Source organism: Neovison vison, chromosome 5 (assembly GCF_020171115.1).
Source record: "Neovison vison isolate M4711 chromosome 5, ASM_NN_V1, whole genome shotgun sequence".
NCBI lineage: Eukaryota > Metazoa > Chordata > Mammalia > Carnivora > Mustelidae > Neogale > Neogale vison.
In genome coordinates this window covers 130,202,392-130,228,714 of record NC_058095.1, presented here as the reverse complement: position 1 = coordinate 130,228,714, position 26,323 = coordinate 130,202,392, and the positions used below count along the sequence as shown (strand labels likewise).

The following is a 26,323-nucleotide window of genomic DNA, read 5'->3' as shown; positions in this document are numbered from 1 at the left end:
GACTTTCTGTACCATTTTAATGACAGGCTTAAATGGAGTGAATGCACTCAGTAAATACTCCAAAAATAATTTAAACCTGTTTATATTTGTTTCTTTGATTTTTTTCTATATATAAATATTTTAACAGCTTTATAGAGATACCAAAAATCATTTGAATTGCATACTTTAAATGTGTGAATTTTGTGCTGTGGGATTTTTTTCATATTATCTCCTTTCTAGAGTAGAATAATGAGTAATAACAATTCATACAATATTTTATACCCTAAAAATAATCATTATAAAAACACTTAATTTAGTTTCTGATATATAGTAAACCCTATATAAAATGTTACCCATTTTTCTTATTTTTGTTAATAACATTAATGCTTTGATTATTATTGAAACAACCAATTGTAAAATATAAAACTTTCTCTTTCCAACTCAAGGCATGAATTTATATAAGATAAATCTCATTAAGTTTTATACTTGCTACTTATTAAAAAGCTCTTATTTTAAGATTTAACATCTTTTCAAGTCACTAATGATTGTCAGCCATATAAGTCTTCTAATTGTTATTCTTATACAGAATTTCAATATTATTTTTTCTTCTTTAATCTTTGAAGCTGATTAGTAAATTAAATGAAAATATACCAATAAAAAAGAGGTAGATACATGCTTTGTAATTCTACTGTCATTTTTTTCTTTTGAAATATTCCATGACAGGGCATAGTACTGCTACTGAAATTAAATGAACCATATAAAATCAATGTAAACAAATACTTCATCAACCAAAATATCAAAGTCCAACCGCAGTCATTTAATTATGCACATTTAATTGCAATTAGGAGTTCCTGGCTTAGCTAAGTCAAAGAACAATATGCCTCTATATCCAGAGGGATAATGGTCCCTTCTGGTCTAGTTTGAAATTATTAATTTAGTAATAAAGATGTTTTTCTTGCAGCTGCTTGGACTGGACTGTAATTTATCACACAGTAATAGCAATAGTTTTTCTTTAAACATTTTAAAATGTATATTCTGTAGTATATTTAAAACCAAAATATAAAGAATTCTAGTTAATACACTTAATATTCTAAACAACTCTATTTTAATTTATTTTTGAGAGTATGAATGGATTATGTGTTTTGTCATGTCTGTTGAAATTTAAATGATTTCAAATTCTTTTGGAAACATGAAACTTCAATATTTTCCAGATGCTCATGGGTTACCATTTTAGTGAAGAAAATTTACTGACCAGTTATCTTCCCACTTGTCTATTTTCTCTCAATTCTAACACTTTAAAATGAGTGTTTTGCATCTGGTATTATAATTTCTCACCACATCTTTGCTTCTGATCCTTGTTTAATCACACATGTGTCCTCATCTAATCTATTCAATCTATGCTTTGAGAACAAACCTATTATCAGTTTTTGTTTTTTTTTTTCTTTTTAACTGCTTTAATATAGCAATCATCCCAGGCTTCCGGTACATCTGGGACTAAATTCTTTATTGGCTCTTATTATTTATTTGTTTATTTTATAAGTAACATTTTTAATCTAATTTTTTAATTTCCTTGCTAAAATATTTTTAGATATGAACTTGACCTTGAATGGTCAGGTCTTGCCTTGCTGGCTACCTGCCTTTACTATTTATACCCTTTGCTAACTTTCCTTTGGAAATTTCACCCAGTTATTTGGCTTCAGCTATTGATTTTGTGTGGATGATTCCAAAATCTATTCAGGAAGGTGACCCAATTTGGCAGTGGTTCATGTGCAAAATACTGGAAAATTTTGAATGCAAGCTCAGTATTAGGCAGAAGTGTGAAACTAATTCTAAAACATTAATTTGGACTTTGGCTTCATGAATATGAAGACAGAAACAAAATAATTGAAGGAAATAGTCCCCCTCTATTATTAGTCAGAGTTCATTATGAGATCTGTGCTTAACTTTTGACATCATATTTTAAAAGCATTGGAGAGTGACAAATAGAAACATAAGAATGATGACAATAGTAAATATTTTATAATCATATCGTATGAAGGGATGCTGTGAGACATTTGGATGTCCGTAGCTGAATAATATTATGGGATGAAAATAGCCATTTTGCATATTTGTTATAATAGACATTTCTAAAACAGGGTTGTATAAATGTTTCATTCTGTTTTTTATCTTAGTAGTAATCTGTTCAAATTAAATGTTATATGAAAGAATAATATTAAGGTTGATTTGCTTTTTGTGAGGATGAATGGAAAGTCTACTTTAGTCACCTGATCTTTCTTTCTCTGCTGGGTTGTGTATTTCCACTAATCATCACTGCCACTTCCTTCCAAGGTCATCTGGCCTTTTGAGGAAATTCCTAGAACTGCATTTTCCAGAAATACTCTCTCCATTTGGTTCTAGGTTAGAGTTTGCCAATAACAAGCATCCATGTAGGGGTTGGGAGGTGGGAGAGGCCAGGTACAACTTCTGTTGAGAGCAGGAAAATGGACAAATGGAAAATTGAAATACCTTCTTTGTAAGCCTTTGAAAGAGGTGTACTTCACTGCTGGAGACTGCGACCTTCTGGAGATTCTTGAGGAATAGAGTGCCTTTGCTGAGTGCTTTTGAGAACAATTTACATAGAACTGAAGTCGAGACCATTAACATAAATTTCCTGACCTTCACTTGTACTACCCGTCAATTCACTATCTACAACCTTTCTTACATTGAACATAGAGTGGCTTGTTTTCCTAATCCGACACTAACCTCAAAAAAGCAGATTCACACTCCAAATTTGGATATGCATAGTCCTCCATGCCTAACTTCTAAACCACCCCCTGGGCATTTTCCCTCAAAAATAAGTGGAATTGACTTCACCCCTCCTAAACATGCTGTGAATTCCTTTCACTTATACTTTACTCATATTTCTCTTGCCTGGAATCTCTGGGATCTAATTCGAAATAACCCCTCAGTTTCCAGTTTTCATTCTTCCATGCCTACAAAATGTCTTAAAACTTTTCATAGCATTCTTTCTCTCCTTTGAAATCTTAGTATTCCTTTATTTAGGATTATGTGATATCATCATAAATTTCCTTATACAAATAATTACCTATTTATAACTTCATGATTGGTCTTCACAACTATATTACAGAATCCTTTCTGACAGAGTAAGTATTTTTTGTGGAAATGTATTTTGCCCTGACAAAGTACCTAGTACATTGTAATATAATAACATATTTCCTTTGGATAGTCTTTCAGGATTGTGACTCTCAGCACTCATGAATTCAGTGACTCAAGAAGACCACACATGGTTTTCCTTTCTTTTCAATCCATTTCTTACCATTATTTTCCCTATTCACTCAGTTCTAGCCACACCTATCGTACTGCTTTTTGACTACAATAAGCATCTCACCTGACCACCTTTGTGTTTGCTCTTTCTTCCCTCTGCTAGAAACACTCCCCTGCCAAACACTTATATTTTTTAATCCTCTGCTTCATTCAGATGTCTGCTCAAATATCACTTCCATAAAGTTTTCAACTCTGAATAAAGATTTATTTATTTGTTTTAGAGACAGAGAGAGGGAGGAAGAGAGAGAGAGAGAGAGCATAGGGAGAGAGGCAGATGAAGAGAGAGGGAGAGAGAGAATCTCAGCAGACTCCTTGCTGAGCACAGAGCCCAGTGAAGGCCTTGACCTTATGACCCTAAGATCATGATCTGAGCCAAAATCAAGAGTAAGATGCTTAATGCCCTGAGCCATTCAGGCACTCCTCATTTCTGAATAGTCTATATAATGTGTTACTGTCTTCAAAACCCTGTTTACCCTTACGCAATTTCATATCCTTTAAAGTACTTATGAGTGTCTGGCTTTATATTTTTTTATTTTGTCATTGTTTTGTTGCTTTCTTCTCTACCATTACTATGGTAACTTCTTGGTAACTTTTTTTTAACTTTTTACCTTAAGTGCATAGCATTTATTGTTGAGTGAAAGAGTGAGTGACTATTGAATACTCTGTATCAGGAACTATAGTAGGTGGCCCTGGAGATATAAGGGTGACTAAAACAGACATAGATTGCCCTTAGAATAAAGATGAATATGTTGAATGCAAATAAATTATTACTATAAATGACAATTATATATATACATAAATATCACATATATGCATTTATATGGTAACTATTAGAAAGGACAGTAAGATGCTGTGGAAGAGTTAAAACAGCCTTATACTGAGTGATAAAGGATTAGGAAGAATGCATCAGGGGAAGAACATTCATAGAACATTCTTGATGAGCTGATGACCTGAGGTGGGAAGGAGCTTATTCTGTTTAAGGAAATTCAAGTGTGATGGTTTGGTGGGGCAGAAAGGAAGAGAGGTGGATGATAAGGCTGGAAATTTAGGCAGAGTCAATTTTCCAAAGTTAATGAGAATTTGTTAAGGATTCAGATTTTTATATTGAATATTAAAGTATATCATTGAAAGATTTTGAGCGGGGTGCCTGGGTGGCTCAGTGTGTTAAGCCGCTGCCTTCGGCTCAGGTCATGATCTCAGGGTCCTGGGATCGAGTCCCGCATCGGGCTCTCTGCTGAGCGGAGAGCCTGCTTCCTCCTCTCTCTCTCTGCCTGCCTCTCTGCCTACTTGTGATCTCTCTCTGTCAAATAAATAAATAAAATCTTAAAAAAAAAAAAAAAAGATTTTGAGCAAGTAAAAGCCAAGATTTAATTGAAAGACTAGTTGTCGGACTGCCATGAGGAGGGGGCAAGAAGAGACCAAAAATAAAGGTTGGCACTTTACTAGAGACTATATGTATGTTGGCTGTGTGAGAAAGAAAAGGAGAAACTGAGGTGACTAACTTCTGCCATTGTGTTTGATAGCAATGCTTTTCACTACTGGTGCTGACGGTATACAAGTTAAGTGTATATAGTATGTATCAGGCATTCTTCCAGGTGTTACACATACTTAATTTAATCCTTTCAAAACCCCTGCAAGGTATGTGTAATACCCATTCCAAAAATGATAAAACTAAGATTCAGGGATGTTCAATAATTTACTGAAGAATAATATCAAGAACATGGTAGAGTGGGGATTTAAGCCTAGGGCTGTCTTACTATAAATTAGATATTCTATTTAATATGCTAATGATTACACAGTGATTATATTTTATGCATTATAGCAAATCAGATTTCTGATGTCCAGAACACTTCAAAACATAGATTAGTGCAGACAAATGGGCTTTAGAAATCTAAAACGTAGGTAAGAGCCCAGAACTTCATAAATATTCTGTTCCTCAGTTTTTGATTTTGTTAGGTTTTCATTTCCCTGTTCAATGCCCTCTCCCTTTCATCCCAGTGTTACCAGCCTGGCATGTAGCATCTTACCATGTTTATGCTAGAGGCAGAGGCGTGGCAGTGGGACTTAGCAAGAGGCTACCATATGCAATCAATAGCCTTGAATGGTGGAAGTCTCAGAACTGGAACATAAAGCCTCCCTGAGTCAGTGTGAGAGTAGCTGCCTGTCAGCCTGGGACTCTAAAAGTCCTGTATGTCATTCACCGACCCTTCAGAGCCATTAGAGCAATACTAGAGAATGCTGTAATGAAAGCAGGGCTTTCTGTTCGTGATTTTGGAAGATCTGGCATTTCTTACAGTTCCTAGCTAGCAGCCTGCTCTTTTTTATCTTTACCAATAACCCTTCCAATAACCCATAAATTAGAGTTTGCATTGGGAAAATACATGGAACTTAATTTTAAATTGCTTTGTGTTTCTAAGTCATTAAAGCAAAAAACTATCATTGACAGTTTTCTCAGGACAATTATGTGATAAATTAGTAATAAAATTTGTGTTGAATGTTATCTTGTTTTATTATTACTCATTACTTCGCGTTACTACTTTTCATTATCTTATATACATAGCTGGTCTGAGTAGAGTTTAAGTAAATATACAATTGTCGAGTTTAAAAAAGGCAAAGTTTGACTTTCAGCATTTCTTTGTAAATTGAAGTGATGAAGGTTCAATACAATGAGGGGCTTGGATGACAACTGCCATCAGAGCTAGATGATCACAAGCAGTAAGGAAGCATGTGAAAGCTTCCCTAGAAAGGAGCTTCCTATTGTTTTTCTTGACTTCCTCTATCCCTAAATTAAGCTTGCAACTCTTTATAGGAAGTCATCTACTAACTCACAGTCTTTGGTACAATTCTAGTCTACTGGTTAAGACGAAGTCGATTTTTTTTTTCAATTTATTTATTTTCAGAAAAACATTATTCATTATTTTTTCACCACACCCAGTGCTCCATGCAAGCCGTGCCCTCTATAATACCCACCACCTGGTACCCCAACCTCCCACCCCCCCGCCACTTCAGAAGTCGATTTGAGTGGACTTTTAAAAAAACTGACTTTTGTGTTTAGTGTCATTGTGCAAACAGGATATTCACAATTCACTGAATAAACTGATAGAGATGTATAATAAATAGTAATATTATAACACATAATTATTCACTCATGTGATTGCAGTTTGACTACACAGAACTTTGTAATTGTTAGGGCTCATAAAATAACTACAATTTAAATATACATTTATGACAATTTCAAAGACTAATTAAACATAATCACAGAGTATGCCATGAAAATTATAAGCTTTTAAGGGTCCACTTTAGATACAGTTCATTTCTTCTATTCAGATGCTCTTCAAATATGTTTCCTTTTTAGGTTTTTATAGCCAAACTGAAGATCATTCTATTTTAAGAAACTTGTCCTTCCACTTTCTTGATGTTGATGATGTTGAAGATAATGATAATATTCATCTACTTGAAAAGTATTTTATTCATTTAAAGATGTTGTCATTTGCATATTTTAATTTTATTTTCATTTCTCCTACAGAACTATTTCTAAAACAAAGATGTAGCACATAGCTGTATAAAAGCACAACACACACACCTCCACACACACCCCCACCCCACCCCCCACACGTGGAATCTATTAAAAATGTATTGGGTTTTCTTTATTGTCCAAGAGATATAAATGTTTGTATAGCTACTGTTGTCTTGAGTTGATGCTATAGCAACAGAAGTAATGAAGTATCAAGAAGGAATTATTGTTACAAAATATCTTATAGGATATAAAAGATTTTCATGTAATTTGTGAGTTGTCCCCAAGTGTTTAATTATTTCAATCACTTAACTATAGAATTCCCTTCTGTAACAAGTAATATTACTACATTATTAAAATAATCTTGAAAGGGCTTCTTATGTGATGTCAGGAGAAAGGAAAGCCAGAAATTTTTGGCTACAATTCCCTTTTCAGTTTGCAAAGCTCAAGTTCTTCAACAAATGAAATCAGTAACATGTTTTAGATCAAGTGAAAAAAAAATTCTGATTATTTATGCTATGAAAGTTTCACTTTATTATAAGAATTTGCACGGCTAGGGGTATCTTTGTGGCTCAGTAGGTTAAGAATCTGACTTCCGTTCAGGTCATGATCTCTGCGTCCCTTGGATTAATCACTGCGTGGGGATCCCCATGCAGCAGGGAGCCTGCTTCTCTTTCTCCCTCTGCTCCACTCCCTGCTTGTGCTCTCTCTCTCTCTCTCTCTCTCATGTAAATAAATAAAATCTTCAAAAAAAATAAATTTGCATGTCATGAAATAAAGTGAAATATTTATATTTATATTTTCTGATGAGGTGTAATGAATCACATACAATGAAACTAATTCTTTTTGCTTCTCTTTTAGATTTTTTTTTATTGTCAGTGTTCAGTTAAAGACTACACTTGTGCTTAAAGATCATTAATAGTAATTTTTTTAAGAGGAATAAAAATAGAGAGATGGATTGTAGTTCACAAGAAACATGATACATCCATCTTTGCTTGAAGGGAAACTCAGTCTGCCCTTTGCAGGTAGGACATAGTTGAGATGGGGCAGATCATTTCCTTAAAGGAATGCTTTTAGAAATGTACTGTACAGACAAAATTTAAGGAAAAAATAACCTTTTATAGATTACCAGGCATCTCCCCCCAGACTCCAAGTTACTCTAAATATGTAATACTATGCACAGAGCTGGGGGTGTCGGGGAGGTTCAGTCAGTGAAGCTTCTGCCCCTCCTCCACAGAAACCTACTTCTCCCTCTCCCACTGCTGCTTCCCTGCTTCTCTCTCTCTCTCACACACACACACACACACAAATATAAATAAATAAATCTTCAAAAAATACTATGCACAGAGCTAGATTACATGTCCCACAAGGTAACAAACTGCATCTTACTTGTTCACTTCTGTATTCTTAGTTCTTAATATATGACACCTTTCTCATTTTATTTATTTTTATTTTTTGAAGATTTATTTTTAAGCAATATATATATATATCCAACATGGGGCTTGAAATTGCAGTCCCAAGATCAAGACTTGCGTGCTCTACCAACTGAACCAACCAGGTACCCCACACCTTTCTCATTTTAGGTACATGAATATGATATTTGAAAAAACAAATAAGTGAAAAACAATTTCAAACATTAATAATTTGGGGTATTAAGGAGGGCATGTATTGCATAGAGCACTGGGTGAGGTGCAATGAATTGTGGAACACATGTAAAAAATTTAATTTAATTTAATTTAAAAATGCTATTATAAATTTTATCTGCTTAAATGAAATCTAATGAATATTAATAATTTGTAGTGAAATATATTATCTGTATTCTGCAATAATTAAAAATATTTATATTGTTCCCAATTTTACTTTTCATGCATCTTTATTAAAATATATTTGTAAATACATACATACATACAGAATGCATCCCTGATCTTTAAAGTTCTTTAGCTTTTTTAAAAATCAGTTATTTCAAAACTTTTCAGCAGGTAACATATATCCTATATATGATGTGTGTATATTTTTAAGTTTTTAGTGGATTCATTCCATAATCGAGACCTATATTTAATATTTTTAGTATTTCTTTTTTTATTTTTAAATGCAAGAGCATGCAAGCAAGGGGGCGTGCTGAGGGAGAGGTAGAGAGAGAATCCTCAAGTAGATCCCCCACCAAGATCGCCACTTGGAGCTCCATCTCACGACCTTGAGATCATGACCTGAGCTGAAACCAAGAGTCTGATGCTCAACCGACTGAGCCACCCAGGTGCGCTAATATTTTTGACTGTTTCAGATGAAAGTTATTTTTTTAAATCAGTTTTGGGGCACCTGGGTGGCTCAGTTGGTTAAGCATTTAACTCTTGATTTCAGCTCAGGTCATGGTCTCAGGTTCATAAGATTGAGTCCTGCATCATGCCATGCCCTGAGTCTGAAGTCTGCTTAAGATTCTCTCTCTCCCCTCTCCATATGCTCCTCCCCCTTGCTCACAATTTCTCAATAAATAAATAAATAAAGTGAAATTAGTTTTTACTGACGGTCACTATACTAACAAGGAATAAATATGAAAAATACATACAATACAATGGCACATACAAAAAAAATTAATATGGCAAATGTATCCTATTTTAATATATGATTGCAGATTATATAAAACAGCACATCATAATTAAAAGTCTCTGGATAATAATAAGCAGAAATCAGAAAAGTCTGAAGAATGGGATTCAAATCCTGACTTTGCTAAGTAAATTCAATAAACAATACACTTTAGGGGGTGGGCTTTATCCCCAAAACCACTAATAACTATTCTTTGCTCTTTCTCTTTACGTTTCTATGCAACATAAAAAATATTTTAATGTTATTAGAATTATATAATTTACAATCAGTGAAAAGGTTTTCTTCAAAATAATGAAGAGTAGACTTACAAAGCAAAATGAACTACTCATCAATACTAAATCTAAGCAGATTTACTGAAGACTGAATGAAGTTTCCAACTAGATATTATACTATTCTAAGCAATTGTTAAAGACAATTTGCATTTTAGTTGGATCTAAAGTTAAAAGAACCTGAAGAGATTTCCAAATATATAGATAGAGATGGAATTCAGTTTCATCTCCACTTTTTTATTTGAAAGGAAAATAAGCTGATTATCAATTATAAAGTAGTGTTTCTATTTTTACTTCTGGTAATGGATAGGAATAAATGTGGATAACTAAATGATGAGGATACAGAGAATAACATAAAAGGTAGAAGATGCTTTTCAAATAAATATATTGCAATTGAACTAGAAGAAAATTAATGAAGTTAAAATTAGGTTTTATTATGTAGAGTTGCTGATTAAGACATATATGCATAAATTTACATGCACAAATAGACATCTATATGAACACTGACTGCATATATTAATCCAGTGAAAGGTTATTTTTTTAGCAGTAAACTCTATAACCCTAGTTTACATTGTTTTAAAAACCTACCTTTTCCACAGATCATATACATGTATACTTATATTATGATCATCATTATCATATTAACTTTTACATTTTAAACTTCTATAAATTGACACAAAGCTAGAAAAAGCATAAATAAAATATAGACAACAATTAGGATATCATCTTCATTAGTAAAGTTTGTTTTGTTGTATGTTCTGATGGATACCACTGTAGGATACAGTAATATACTTTTCTCCTTATTGGCAAGTGCATTATTCTCGATTATTCAGAAGGATTATGGGGAAGGATATTAATAAATACTGAAAACTTGAAATCCCAACTTTTCTCAAAGACTCTAAAGCTTGGTTTTTAAGTAACTAGTGATGCTGTGTGTGTTTGAATGGCGGGTTTCTATAGTTAAGAAGCCTTTAGTGATTTGTGATGGGTTAGTTGTCAGCCAACGGAAACATCTTTGACTTAAGAAAGAATATTATTTTACTAGGTCATTTAGAATCAAAAGAACAGTTGGAGGAACTTACTTGAAATTCATCATAGTAAACTGACATTCTTTTCTTTTACTTTTGAAGTCATAAAATGCCCCGAGGATTATTGCTTCACTTTATTTCAAGAAGCCAGAAATATGAGTGATATATTCTAGCTTAGTACAAATAAAACTTGGTAATAAACATAAGATAAACAAAATCAAAAGCTATAAGCTTCTCTTCATAATTATATCTTTTGGCAGCCTGGACAGCAGAAATAGGAATAAATGGAGCCTCAGGTTCCAGGCCAAAATAAAAGAAATTTTCTGATAGATCAATAGATAAAAAACTTACCAACTCCATGAATCAGCTTGGGTGAACAGAATAACATAAGGCAACCATCAACTCTTCATTCAATGGTATTCTCCAATATCAAAATTGGTTTATCATATTGACCAAAGAACAAAAAATTTTGTCATAATCTACCCTTTACCTTATTTTTAAAAGTCAATATAATGTATATCAAAATTAGATTTTGAAAGGTACATAATGCCCTCCAAATATTATTTTTGTTGTTATTATTGTTTTAATCTACACTATGACTAATAATAAAATTTTATATAAATATGATATTAGCATATATTATTAACATTAAATGTTGTAACCTAAAATTTTAATTTATAATATCTTAGAATTTTTTACATTCTTTGAAGTTCATTTTTAAATTAATTTATGAAAGCACAGAACACCGCTGAGATTTAAGGGAAAAAAATGGTCCAAATCTTGACAAAGATATTGTAAAAGTAATTCCAGTTAGATAGATATACTAAACTAGATAATTTCTTGGGACATCTGGGTGGCTCAGTTGGTTAAGTGGCTGGCTGATTTCAGCTCAGGTCATTATCTTAAGGTCCTGGAATCGAGCCCCATTTTGGGCTTCAAAATTAGCAGGGAACCTGCTTTGGGATTCTCTCTCTCTCCCCTGTCTCCCTCCTCCCACTTGCTCACATTCTCTACATAATAAATAAATTAGGTTTTTGGTTTTTTTTGTTGTTTTGTTTTGTTTTGACAGAGAGAGACCCAGCAAGAGAGGTAACACAGGCAGGGGGAATAGGTGAGGGAGAACAGGCTTCCTGCCCAGAAGAGAGCTTGATGCGGGTCTGTATTCCAGGTCCCTATCCTGGGATCATAACCTGAGCAGAACGCAGATGCTTAATGACTGAGTCACCCAGGCCCCCCTATAATAAATAAATTTTAAAGAAAGAAACTACATAATTTCTCTTGTCTCTCTTTAAAACATGGGATAAGAGTCTAGACTGCATTCTCTCATTTATTTATTTGTTTTTTTATATTTTGTCCACAATATATTCCCACCAGTGTTGCTTTGATTTTAGCCAACAATCTCATTTTTTAACTAGTTTGTTTCCAACTATATCCTAATTGCTGAAGGTGTGTGAGATTTCAACACTTCTTGAATGAAACGGAGGGTAACGTTTAAGAATAAAATTGCAGGGACGCCTGGGTGGCTCAGTTGGTTGGACGACTGCCTTCGGCTCAGGGCGTGATCCTGGAGTCCCGGGATCAAGTCCCGCATCAGGCTCCCAGCTCCATGGGGAGTCTGCTTCGCTCTCTGACCTTCTCCTCGCTCGTGCTCATGCTCTCTCTCACTGTCTCTCTCTCTCAAATAAATAAATAAAATCTTTAAAAAAAAAAAAAAAGAATAAAATTGCAGAGGGTATGTGCTATGGGAGTGCTGTGAAGTGTAAACCTGGCAATTCACAGACCTGTACCCCTGGGGTTGATAATGCATTGTATGTTAATAAAGAAATAAAAAATTTAAAAAAAAGAATAAAATTGCACTGAAAATTTTAAGATTCAGCTTTTTAACTGTGTGTCTTTGAACAATTCACTTGAGATCTGTCTCATTAACTGTAAGATGATGTGGTTTATTTGAAATCATACTGATCCCATGTGGTCCCTTGCAGCCTTATGATTTTCCAAATATCTTGTTAAATCTGAAATTCCATGAAATGTAAATGCATTTCTAGGTAAGGTAGATAAGTGCCACTTTGTCATTAAGTAATAAAACCTTAGTGTCACTCCAAGTAGAACATTATCTGGTAACAGTAGGGGATCAACAAATAATAGGGCAAGAATGAGTAAACATTTTCCTGCCTCCAAATATTTTATGTTTTATAAAAACATTATTGAGGTAATAATTCACCAACCATACAATTCACCAATTTAAAGTGTACAACTCAGTGCTTTTTACTATATTCACAGAATTGTACCTCCATCACCACAATCATTTTCAAACATTTCCATCACTTTATAAAGAAACTTGGTATCTATAAATAATCACCCTCCCCCATTGAAATCATGCAGTATGTGGGCTTTTGAGATTGGCTTCTTTTGCTTGGTATAACGTTTTCAAGATTCATTCCTATTGTAGTATGTGTTAGTACTTCATTTATTTTTATTACCAAATAATGTTATGTCACATGGTTAGAACCCCATTTTATGTATCTATTTATGAGCTGTTGGGCATTTAAGTTATTTACACTTTGGGGCCATTGTGAATAATCCTGCTATGAACATTTGTATACAAGTTTTTGTGTGGACATAATATTTTCTTCTTCTCCTCTCCTTCTCCTTCTTCTTCCTTTTCTTCTCTCTCTCTCTCTCCCTCCCTCCCTCTCTCTCTCTCTCTTTTTTTCCCTGGCTATGTAACCAGAAATGAAATTATTATATATTAATTCTAAGTTAAAGATTCTGAAGACCTACCAGATTGTTTTTCGATGTAGGTGCACCATTTCACATTCCATACGAGTGTCTAAGGTTTGAATCTCTCTATATACTTGCGAATATTTTTTTATTGACTTTCTTCTTGATTATAGCCACCTCATGCATGTGAAGTAATATATTCTGGTTTTGATTTGTATGTCCCTAGTCTTAATTAAATTCAGCAACTTTTCATGTGCTTAGTGGATATTTTTTATATATTCTTTGGAAAAATATCTCCTTGCTCTTTTGCCCATTTTTAATTTTTAATTTGTTTTTTATTGTTGAGCTATAAAAGTTCTTCATATATTGAAGACTTTCTCTGGGCTTAGCATAAAAACCTTTATGTGAAAAACACCCCTGTGAGATAGGTAAAACTATTGTCCTCATCTTATAGATGAGAAAACAAAGATAGAAGATTAAATGTCTTGCCACAAAAGCCACCCAGCTAGTGAATTGTAGATACTGAATTTTAATATTAAAGCACAAATATTAACCACTATGTATTACTGCTTTGGGTTTTATTTATAAGATTACAATGATTGAATTGCTTTATTGAAAATAATATATTATCCAAAGAAGGTAACTTTTCAAAAGTGATTTTTAAAAACACTACTGGAGAAGGTACATGTTTTGGCCTTAGCTTAAGTAAAATAATGTGGGATAATGCAATCAACGTCAAACATGGACCATATATGTAAAGTATTTTAAGAAGCATAAAGAGCAAGACTAATGAAAGGCATCATTATATTTTTATCAACACACTACGTTTACTTTTAATCTTAGAAGAGCAGGTGTTGTTCCCAACTATCTAATTCTTCCACTTCTTGATCTCAGCCATCCTCTATTATTATTATTATTACTATTATTATTATTATTATTGGATTTTTTTTCTGTTAAATACCTTCTTTTGTAAATTGTCTTCTTGGTTTTGCACTGATACAATTTAAACAAAATGTTTTTCTCTCTTTTCACTTCTCCATCACCATCCACTCTGCAGTATAATCTTAAATTTCCTGTAATCATTAATTATGAGAAGGAGATGACTCAGCTTAGTTGGCACTGAGTCCTTTAAATAATGATGGACGATCAAGTTTGATTGGAAATTACACTTTGAGGGTTTTTCAGGGTACTTGGGAATTAAGGAACATTTGTTTATCTTCTATCTACCTGTTCCTCATTCTTCCTCTCCACCATACACCCATAACTCAAGGCATACTGTCTAATAGAGAATAGACAGTCTACAAAATAAATCCAGAAAGGAATTTAGTAGGCTTGTTTGATCTGCGTTTCATCTGGTATCATCATTCAAAAATAACTTATCTGGAGACAGAAAGAAGACTTGCCGCATGCCCTTACTAAACAAATTCATAGTGATAAGGTTCCTTTTGATCTGGACAGAAAGAAATGCGACCCCTGTATGTTTCAAAAGACAAAGAGCAGAGCAGGCTATAGAAAGATGCTAAAGCTTTAGGGCATGTTCAGTGCCCCAGGCCTTTATATTTTGGAACAAAATATAGAAGCAATGGTTACCTGAGTAATTTGGACAGTTTGACTGTTCCTAAGATGTAAGAAATGAGGTCCCTAAATATTTTAATCATATTTCCATATCCAGATGAGGATTGCCTCCTTTCAACATCACTAAATTTCTTATTGAACCTTATTTTATACTGGCTTACTACTACTACTACTATTACTGTGCAAGATGGGAAAGTAGGTAAAAGTGTCTTATAAACAAACACTTTCTAACATTAAAACATAATGCTAATACAAGCAAAAAATCATGAGAGCAAATCATGAGTCACACAAATATATATTAAGCACATGCCATATAATTTTTCCTATGAATGGGAGTATCAGGAGGGTGGTAAACTAGTGTAAAGAAACCAAAGTCACTCAGAATTAGAATGCTGAAACAAACTTGCAAAGTTAAAGACAAAGCCAATCAATGTCCTACAAGGCATTAAACTTTAAACATTATTGTTTCTCTTTTCCACAGGCAGAAATTATTTGCAACTATCATTATTCTTCAAGTTAATATGTAATTTCACAGAGCTTAAGCTGTAATCAATAGAAATGGTGAATCAAATGAACATATATTCTCCTGGAAAATTAAATAATTCTTCAATGGTGACTTTCATGTACCAATATGACATTAAGATGATATACAATCATCCATGTATCTTATTTACAAGTGTTGCATAATATTTCCTAGCTACCTAGCAAGCAGAAAGGACAAGCAATTATAATTTCTTCACAATTATACCAAAATAGTATTACTAATTAGAATAGATTACAATAAATCAAAAAATATTCTTATTATATATTAACTACTCTAATCCTAACAATGCTATGAGATGGGTAGTATCTTTACAGTCAAAGAAACTGAGGCAAAGAAAAGTTCATTAACTCACTGAACTATACTCGTTCATGAATATATGGAAGCAGAATTCAGATTAGGGGAATTAGCTTATAAGTCTATAACTATAACCATTGCCCTATATTGCCTCTCACTAATTCTCCTTCTTATAACCTGATTCCTCCTCAACTATTTTAGTGCCAAAAGATCATCTCCATTCCCATCAACACTTCCTAAAATGACCTCAAAGAGCAATATAATATCATTAATGATGATGATGATTGTTCAAATATTGACATTTTGAAAAGTAATGTAAGTATAAATAAAAGCATCTTAACAATGTAACTTTTTGATCTCTAGTTGATACTTAAAAATTTCAAATTTTCTTATAATCACAATACCAACATAAGAACCCTAGCACCTGCTCTCCAAACCAGAATACCATCCCTAAGCAATTCCAAAGTAGAAATCTTGAACCCCCATTGCTGTATGGATTCAGTCTGCACTAAGGCATAGAAAAGCTATGACCAAATTGACCAGTGACCCTACAGTTTGAAAATCCAGTTGTACTTTTCTGTCCCAATTTTCTGCAGTGTTAGACCCTAATGAACACTTTCTTCTTTAGAGTGCCTCTAACCTTGAATTTTGGGGCAGCCTTGACTCCTGTTTTCCTTTCTCTCTTACCATTGACTGAACCTGACTTCTTTTGCCTAGAGTTCCTCTGTTAAATCTCTCATCTGTTCTTACCTGAGATGTTGAATTAGCTTCTATTTCTTTTTCTTCCCATCTAATTTATTTAAAAAATATTTTATAATGTAATATTTGAAATTCATTTATATTATTTTCAAATATTTTGTTTGTAAGTGTTCATTCATTTTAAGCAGTTTGTTTTATAAATTTTGAATCTTAGAATATATATTAATGTTACCAGGATAATACTTAATTAACTTTCTATTATCATGGTACCTAACTTTAAAAAATCAAACTTCTTAACTACAATTCTACCCCTGCACTCCATGAAATACTTTCTACCTGTTGTTCCTTCAGTGTAAACATTATTCTTGGAAGTTAGTAAGAATTTCGTGTTTTAAATACATGTATTTATAACTTATTTACTATACATGCATGCATCCCTAAATATATATTGTTCAGTCATGCTTGTTAGCCACCTAACTTAAGAAAAGTAAATAATAAAATGCTATTTTTACTCCATTGAAAAATATGACAATACAATTTTTATAAAGCCTGACAACAGGGCACCAGGGTGGCTCAGTTGGTTAGGAATCTGCCTTCAGCTGAGGTCATGATTTCTGGGTCCTGGGATGGAGCCCTGCATCTGGCTCCCTGCTCAGAGGAGAGTCTCATTCTCCCTCTTTCTTTGCCCTTCTCCCTGCACATATTAATTTCCTTAAATCCAAATGTGATTAAATCTATTGGCAGCTAGACATTCTTTAGTGTTTCCCCAGTAATAAGTATAAACTGTTAGCATACAGTGATTTTGCAATCTGGTGCCTACCTACTTTTCCAGTTATGTTACCAGATTTCCCTGGACCTCTGTTACCCTGCAGTATTCAATACTTAGAGCTCCACACCATTCCGTGATATTTCATCCCTCTGTATCCTCACACACTATTCTCCATCTACTTAAGCCTTTTTCTGGGGTGCCTGCGTGGCTTGGTGGGTTAAAGCATCTGCCTTCGCCTCAGGCCATGATCTCAGGGTCCTGGGATCAAGCCCTGCATAGGGCTCTCTGCTCTGCAGAGAGCCTGCTTCCCTTCCTCTCTCTCTGCCTGTCTCTTTGCCTACTTGTGATCTCTGTCTGTCAAATGAATAAATAAAATCTTCAAAAAAAAAAAAAGAAGCCTTTTGCTTTTCCTTCTATATGTTATCAAAATTACAATTTAATTTTTAACCCTAAAATATAACTTAAATTAAATGTTCACTTGCATAACTCCTAGCCACCTGAACACTTTTTCTATGCTTTCATGTAATCTTGTCCTTTTATCTGTTGTAGAACTTATTATACTTTATGTGTATTATTTATTCCTCATCTCCATAAGACATTAGTTTTTCTAAAAGTTAGAAGTTACTGGACTACCTCACCTTGGTCAGTAAAATCATCACCTACAACTTGAAAAAAAGGTATTGTTTTGATTGAATGATAAGGCAAGTGAACAAATCATAGAATAAGTTTATGAATGAGAGAAAAGGGGGATTAAAATCCCACACAATATTTGAGAAAAGGAAAAAATAAGAACAGGGTTAGGATTTGGAGGCAGTCTTCACACTGATTTTGAAATGACCAAGTTTCATCAAATAGGGAGGACAGAACTTTGACATCTGTTGCATAGATTTGGAATACTATGAAATAGCTTCAGAAATAACTATAAACCTGGATTAATTCAACTATATCACCTCTCAGTCCATATACAATAACATTTATGTAGCCAATGCTCATTTGAAACACCTAAGATACTGCTGTGCAAGACTGAGATCTGCTGAAGAGAACCCTATTATTGCACTCACATTGATGAATGGGGATTATAGGATTATATACGCATCAGTAGATGTCCTACAAGACACATGCTTTATAAATCATGTTGCTGACAATAAGAGTGACTTGACCTGCAGTGTAACTTTATTTTATCAGATTTCTAGTAAGGTGTTTGATAATGTTTCTTTTTACTGAAGAAAGAGGTTTCAAATTTATTCCAAAGAAAAATATTGTCATTGCAACCCTGCTCTAGTTTTTTACTGGCTAGATTTTCTTATGGAAAAGAAATATGTGTCCCCTGTTACTTGGTCAGTAAAATCATTTACATTTTCACATACTGAAGTCTCATTATTAGCCAACTTGGTGCTGAAACAGCATTAGGCATTAATTGTTATGCAGAAATAGACTTATGAATATGCTAAAATGGGATGGGGTTAACATTTATGACTGCTTATGTATTTGTATATTTAATGTTCCTGTTTATTTCATGTGGAACCTTTACTTTATGAGTGCATACAGAGGAGAATTTATGTTTGTAAGGGGTTTTGTGTCAGAGATAATATGTGAACAAACAGTTATGTTTGCTGACCTCCATCTTTTCCCCCTAAGAACATTAGTGAATGAAAAATTCAGTGGACAAGATTTTTTTTCATTCACTGTTACTCTGTTCTGTGATTATGTTTGGTATAAAGGGGCATATCTGTATACTCAAGACAGTCAGAAATTTATGTAAAATCTAGTATTTTCTAAGAATATGTCAAAACAAATACAAATACCCAAGAAAACCCATTTATGCCTTACTAGATTACTCATGAGATTCTTAAATTTTTTCAATCAAAAGATATTTTTGCATAAAAGGGGGTAACCCTTTTTACTTTCTTGTCTGTGTGAAGTAATGTTGCCTAATCCTTCATGGTAACATTACTTTAAGAATGTCACTTTCATTATACCATTTCATTGTGTTCTGCCTGAATATCTGTTAAGTAATACTGTAAACTACAAATGGACTAATGATTTATGTCTTTAAACATTTATTTACTTTCTTAACTTTCTGTTACAATGGGGTTAACCGAGGATTCACTTATTGTCTTCCAGTGTTTAGAGATAGACAAGCTTGCATATGTTTTAAATGAGTGGGAATTCTAGTAAAGACAGTAAGCACTGTTTTCATATCTCCTTTCAGAAAGGAGAATGAATGAATGAAAAAAAAAACACAGAATAAAGAGGAAAGTGCATCTGCATTTGAGCTAGTGAATTATAATAACTCAGTAATGTAAACTCTAAAAAAAAAAAACCCTGCCAAACCAAGTAAAAATTAGGCCCAATGTAAAAGAAAGCACCAATTTGACATATATCATCTTTAGTTTATATCATTATACCAGCAGGCAGATTGTGTGAGAAAGTGAATTCTACTTTGGAGGTGTGAAAGGACATCATTAGGCCATCAAAAAAATGAAGGCAGCCCATTTTTTCCCATCAGCTAAGTAGTTAAAGTAATGGAAGAAGCAGAACTGAAAGAAACATATTCATCCTTTTTTGGGGGGTGGGGGCCAATTTTAACCTAAACTTGAAGATGAGGCAGGGCCAAATAGAGAACAGAAATATCTGAGTACATTGTTTTGGACAGTGGGCTCTGAATATTGCTTCAGGCTTTCCCGGTTTGCTTACCCAGATGGGTTGAAGTCTCAGGACATTTCCCTGAACTTATTATTAGACCCTCCTGCAGAGCTGGCCTTGGCTGTGTGATGGGAGAGTTCATCTATTTGCAGAGAAAATTGGTGTCACTAATGTACCCAGTATGCATTTTCCTGCCATCTGTCTTATTTATCTTTTCCACTCAAGCAACTTGACCAATGAACAAAAAATGACAAATCAACAACCTATGCAATCAGTTTAAAGTTCATAGTTAGAATTCAATCTATGTCAGGTAAAAAAAAGAAGAATCAGTACTTGCTTGGACAGCACACATACTAAAATTGGAGTGATACAGAGAAGATTAACTTGACCCCTGTGTAAGGATGGCATGAAAATTTGTGAAGCGTTCCATATTAAAAAAAAAAAAAAAAGAATCAGTTATGGAAAATTGGCAACATCTGTTCTGGACATAAATCAGTCCCAGATACCAGATAAAAATGTTTCCATCTTGGGACGCCTGGGTGGCACAGTTGGTTGGACGACTGCCTTCGGCTCAGGGCGTGATCCTGGAGTCCCGGGATCGAGTCCCACATCAGGCTCCCAGCTCCATGGGGAGTCTGCTTCGCTCTCTGACCTTCTCCTCGCTCATGCTCTCTCTCACTGTCTCTCTCAAATAAATAAATAAAATCTTTAAAAAAAAAAAAAATGTTTCCATCTGATAGTAATTATCATCATCACCACCATCATCATCATCATCCTCCTCATCTGCAACAAGCACAAACCATACAAATAATGAAAGACATAAATATTGCATATAGGATATGTAGATGCTTTGAAAGAATATTCTACTTATATAGAAAAAGGAGTAAAATTTCCAGAACTCTCGGGACGCCTGGGTGGCTCAGTTGGTTAAGCAGCTGCCTTCAGCTCAGGTCATGATCCCAGCGTCCTGGGATCGAGTACCACATCGGGCTCCTTGCTTAGCAGGAGCCTCTGTCTCTGCCTGCCGCTCTGTCTGCCTGTGCTCGCTCTTTCCCTCTCTCTCTCTGACAAATAAATAAAATCTTTAAAAAAAAAAAATTTCCAGAACTCTTTTCTTTTCTTTCTTTTTTCAGAGCTCTTTTCATTGAGTGTAACACTGAAATACAGACTAGCCAAACCTCAGATACTTGCTACCCCTGGGGCAAAATGCCAACTTAGCCCATAATGGTGCAAGACAAGTGGCCATTTCTTCCAGTTTTATAGTTCAGATACATACTACGAAGACACAGAAGTTGTATTTCCAAAAGTTCATAGAGGTACAAAATATTGCTCAGAATTGTAAATAGTTTGTATGTTTGATTATGGAGTATGTGAGAAATAATATTGAGTTAAGAGCTGGAAAACTAGTAGACGATTATCTCTGAAGGGATTCTGTTATCATAATAAATAACATGAATATTGCTCCTATAATTGAACGGTGACCTTAAAAGATTTTAGGTATGATAATTCTACAAACTGTGTCTTACAGAGATGAGAGAGAGGAGAATGTAGTTAATCGATTTGCGGGAGGGAACCCTAGAAGGGAAATTTCTGTAGGCCACCACAGTAATCTCTTTAGGATGTGGCTGCCTTTCGACTCTTAGGAAGGAGGATTTTGGAAATGTTAGAGAGGCAAAAAGCACCAGAAGAGATTAGACACTAAGTCCAGTTTAGCCTGACCTTTAATTACATTGTATTATTGTGGTTGACTCTAAACTGTATTAGGTTTGTGGTTTCATGAAAGGCGTCCAGTTATCCAGAACATCTGCAATTAACTAACATCAAGTGACTATGTAAGTCTTTTGTGAAGTGCTAGCAAAGGAAGAAAAGTAAACAAATAAATAAAAAAATCATTTACTTTGTTTCTTTCGCATGCAACATTCAATTTTATGGGAAGTCAAAAATAAACAATGTATATAAAAGTTCATGCTGTAATGAGACAAAATGCAAGTAGCATTTTGGGAGAAAATATTTAAAATTTTTAATTAAAAAAGATTACATGTAATATCATGAAACAGATTTACAAGTTATTTTTTAAAAATAGTCAATGAATTAAAAAATGTGGCAAAACATAAAAACCAAGGAAACCATTGTACTAAAATTTAGTGCCAATTAAATAAACAAAAATTAGAACAAATATACTATTTTACTTTCCTCCTACGAGGTTATCACAAATAAATCAATAAAATTTAAGTCTAATAGCAGTTATTGGGAAGGTGAAGTTAAATATAGTATTTCAAGCATTGTTGTTAAGAATGTAAGTTCTGGAAGCAATTTAGTCATACATACTGATCAATACAGCAAGTGTGGGGTACCCCACAAAAATCAATCCCAATTTTAGGAATCAGTGCTATAAAATACACATATAAGTACAGATGTATAGACAATAAAGTACACTTCAGATATGTTAGTAAAGTACATCACTGAAATGACTACGTAAACTATCTACAAGCCTCACATGTGAAGTAAAATATAGTGCTATGCTGCTACCACAATGTGACAGAAGGATAATTTACTGACATAAAAAGATATCTGAGACATAATGTCATACCAAAGGAAAAATTAAAAAAAATAGTTTGCAGAAAACAATAGATAGCAGAAAAATGGTTTTGTGTCTATTTGTGTTTGTGTATATACATGTATTTGTATGCCTGAGTGTAGGTGTGTGAGTGAATAGATACTTACACAGAAAGGGAAGGAGAGAGCATGACAAAATTAATTACCCTCCAAACTTTGTAGTTTCTTCATGTTTGTTATTAGCTATAGTTCTTTTATAAAGAGTTTGTGTAACTTTAGTTTTTTTATGTTTGTTTTATATTTGAGTTGGGCACATAAATATTTACAATTATTTTATCTTCTTATTGGATTATCCATTTTATTATTATATAATGTTCTCCTTTGTCTCTTATTACAGTATCTGTTTTAAAGTCCATTTTACCTTATGTAAGTATTACTACTTCAGCTTTCTTTTGATGTCCATTCGCGTGACAGATGTTTCTCCATCCTCTGACCTCCAATCTACAGATGTCAGTAGATCTAAGATGAGACTCTTATAGGCAGAATGTAGATGGGTCCTGTTTTTTGTTTTTTATCCATTCTGTCACCCTAGGTATTTTTTTAAATTTATTTTTTATTTTCAGCATAACAGTATTCATTGTTTTTGCACCACACCCAGTGCTCCATGCAATCCGTGCCCTCTATAACACCCACCACCTGGTACCCCCGACCTCCCACCCCCCGCCCCTTCAAAACCCTCAGATTGTTTTTCAGAGTCCATAGTCTCTCATGGTTCACCTCCCCTTCCAATTTCCGCAAACTCCCTTCTCCTCTCTAACTCTCCATGCCCTCCATGCTATTTATTATGCTCCACAAATAACTGAAACCATGTGATAATTGACTCTCTCTGCTTGACTTATTTCACTCAGCATACTCTCTCCCAGTCCCGTCCATGTTGCTCACCCTAGGTCTTTTGATTGGAGTATATAGTCCACTTACATTCACAGTAGTTATTGCTAGATACATTTTTATTGCCATTTTATTACCTGTTTTTGGGTAGTTTTTGAAGATTTTCTTTGATCCTTTCTTGTCTTTCTCTCTTTTGTGTTTTGTTGGTTTTCTTTAGTGATATATTTGGATTCCTATCTCTTTAGTTTTTGCATATTTATTGGCAGGTTTTGATTTGTGGTTAGCATTAGGTTTGTATATGATATGTTCTGCATATAGCGATCTATATTAAGTTGATGGTCACTTAGGTTTGAAACCATTGTTTATTCTCCTTCTCCTCACATTTAGGTATATGGTGTCATATTTTACATCCTTTTATTTTGGGAGTTCCTTGTCTGATATTTTACAAAAATATTCATTTCTTCACAGCTTTGTGTTTTCTACCTTCATACTGTCACCTTTGGTCTTTCCTTTCCTTTGAGTCCCCTTTAATATTTCTTGCAGAGCTGGTTTAGTGGTCATGAACTCCTTTAGTTTCTGTTGGTCTGGGAAACTCTTTATCTCTCCTTCTATTGCTAGATAGAGTATGTGACTGCAGATTTTTCCCATTCAGAAATTTGAATATACCCTGGCACTCTCTTCTGGCTTTGAAAGTTTCTGCTAAAAACCTCCTGGTAGCCTTATGGGGGTTTCCCTTATAGGTAACTGTCTTCTCTCAGGGCTTTTAAGTTTTCTTTCTTTATCATTATATCTTGCCTTTTTAATTATAATATGTCTTGGTGTGGATCTGCTTTTGTTGATTCTGTTGGAGGTTCTCTGGGCCTCCTGGGTCTGGATGTCTGTATCCTTCCCCAGATTAGGGATATTCTCAGCTATTACCTTTTCAAACAAATTTTCTGCCCCATTTTTTCTCTTCTTCTTCCTAGACTTCTATAATGTGAATGTTACTACATTTGAAGGAGTCCCTGATTTCTCTAAGGCTATTCTCTTTTTGCATAATTCTTTTGTCTCTTCTTTGTCCAGCTTGATTACTTTCTGTTACTCTGTCTTCTAGATCATTATTTTGTTCCTCTGCTTCTTCCAGTCTACTATTCATTCTATCGATCTTGTTTCTCATTTTGTTTATTGAGCCCGTTATCTCTGCTGTTATTACTTATCTCTGTGTTAATGATTTCACTCATGCCTTCCACTCTTTTCTCAAGTCCAGTAAATATCTTATCATCATTACTTTAAATTCTCTGTCACGGATGTCACTTATATCTGTTTCACTTAAATATCTGGCAAGAGCTTTGTCCTGTTGTTTCATTTGGAACAAATTCTCTGTCTTTTCATTTTATCTAAGTCTTTGTGCCTGCTTCGGTGTGTTAGGGAAGTATGTCTCCTATTCTTGAGAGTAGTGGCCTTATGAAAAAGAGGTCCCATAGTAGCCTGAAGTATAATGTCCCCTGTTCCCCAGAGCCTGATACTTCAGGGAGTGTCTCCACTGTATGCTGTTTGTGCTCTGCTATTGTGTTCGGTCTACTTTATCTGTCTCACTTTTCCTGTTGTGGGCAGTGTTTGGTCCCTTATCTGAACATGGCACATTTTAACTATGTGTGCTCTGGTCTGCTTGTGAAATGAGACCTGCCACTGCTGCTCCCAGAACCAAGGCCCTACAAAACTCTGGTTGGAAGACATAGTAAGAGTAGAGATTTGGGCTGGTCCTCAGGTAGAGGGAACCTGCCTTGCTGGGACTGAGTTATGACTAGGAAGGGCAATTCTTCCAGGGGATGTGGAGGGCTTGATGTAGGCAAGTTAGGTTCCTTGAGGTGGTGCTGAGTTTATGCTGGGCAGCAGGGGAGGAAATGGCACCTGCCAATTGCTTTGCTCCCAGAGGAGTCTGTTTGTGGATGCTGTCTTTCTGGGACATGTTTCAAGATAAGCAAACAACATCCCTATTGTGTGCCCTAGGCCCTCTTTAGATCACTGTTTCTATGCTATATGTCTGCAGACTCTTTGCTCTGCCTTCTATCCAGAAGCAGCCCCAATACCTCTGGACTCTACCTGAGCCAAGCCCGCTGACCTTTAGAGCTCTAGACTTTAAGCCCCACAGTTGCAAGAACTCATGAAATTTGGCTCCTCTTTCTTTCCAACCCAACTGCTATGGGGATTTGTTTTTCCCATTAGCTCCCCTCCATGTGCTAATTTTAATCTCACCCTTTTCCACAACCTAGGCTCCCTCCCCACCACAGCAGCCATTATCCATTTCTCTTCTAAACTTGCATTTTTTACCTTCATCATTGTGGCCTCTTTTCTACCTTTAATTGTGGAGTTTGTTTTTCCAGGCTTCAAGTCAATTTCTGAAGTGTTTTGGAAGATTTGATAGTTTCCTAGTTGTGTTGTGGATGAGGTCTTCCTACTCTACCACCATATTACCTCTGAGACATGTTTAATATATGTTTTAACTTAGTATTAAATTCTTTGTGGTATATTGGCCATTTACTATGTGGTTTGCAAACACTGGAAATTTATGAAACATTGTTAAATTTTGGAGGAAGGTAATCCAGTAAATGTACTTTAAGAGCTTCCAGGCATCTTTGTTAGAGATGGTAGGCAATGTTAAATATGACAATATTTTTTCTAGGAGGAAAGTTTTTAGTCAGTGGGATTGGCCAGACTATTTGGAGACCATAAAGAAGGGGGCTCTTGACTAAAGAACTTACGAAAGATTTCATAGTTGATTTAAAGCCTCATAGGAAGCTTGGGGAAAAGGAAAGGAAAGAAAAGAAAAGAAAGGAAGAATAACAATGGATAGAAAGAATGTAGTAACATTAATTACTGATAATTTCTGGATTTAATGCATTGTTCTTACTAGCTTTATAAAATGGCTTTCACAAA

The 26,323-nt window shown here is 34.4% G+C and overlaps 1 protein-coding gene and 1 non-coding gene across 2 annotated transcripts in view; both read left to right on the top strand.

Annotated features, from left to right (window-relative positions):
* Positions 1-26,323, top strand: part of KLHL1 (kelch like family member 1) — a 370,470-nt gene that overhangs the window by 166,423 nt on the left and 177,724 nt on the right. The gene's annotated exons all lie outside the window — the stretch shown is intronic.
* LOC122908050 lies at positions 20,293-20,399 on the top strand. The gene has a single exon (XR_006384853.1). It is a non-coding gene; the product is annotated as a U6 spliceosomal RNA (small nuclear RNA).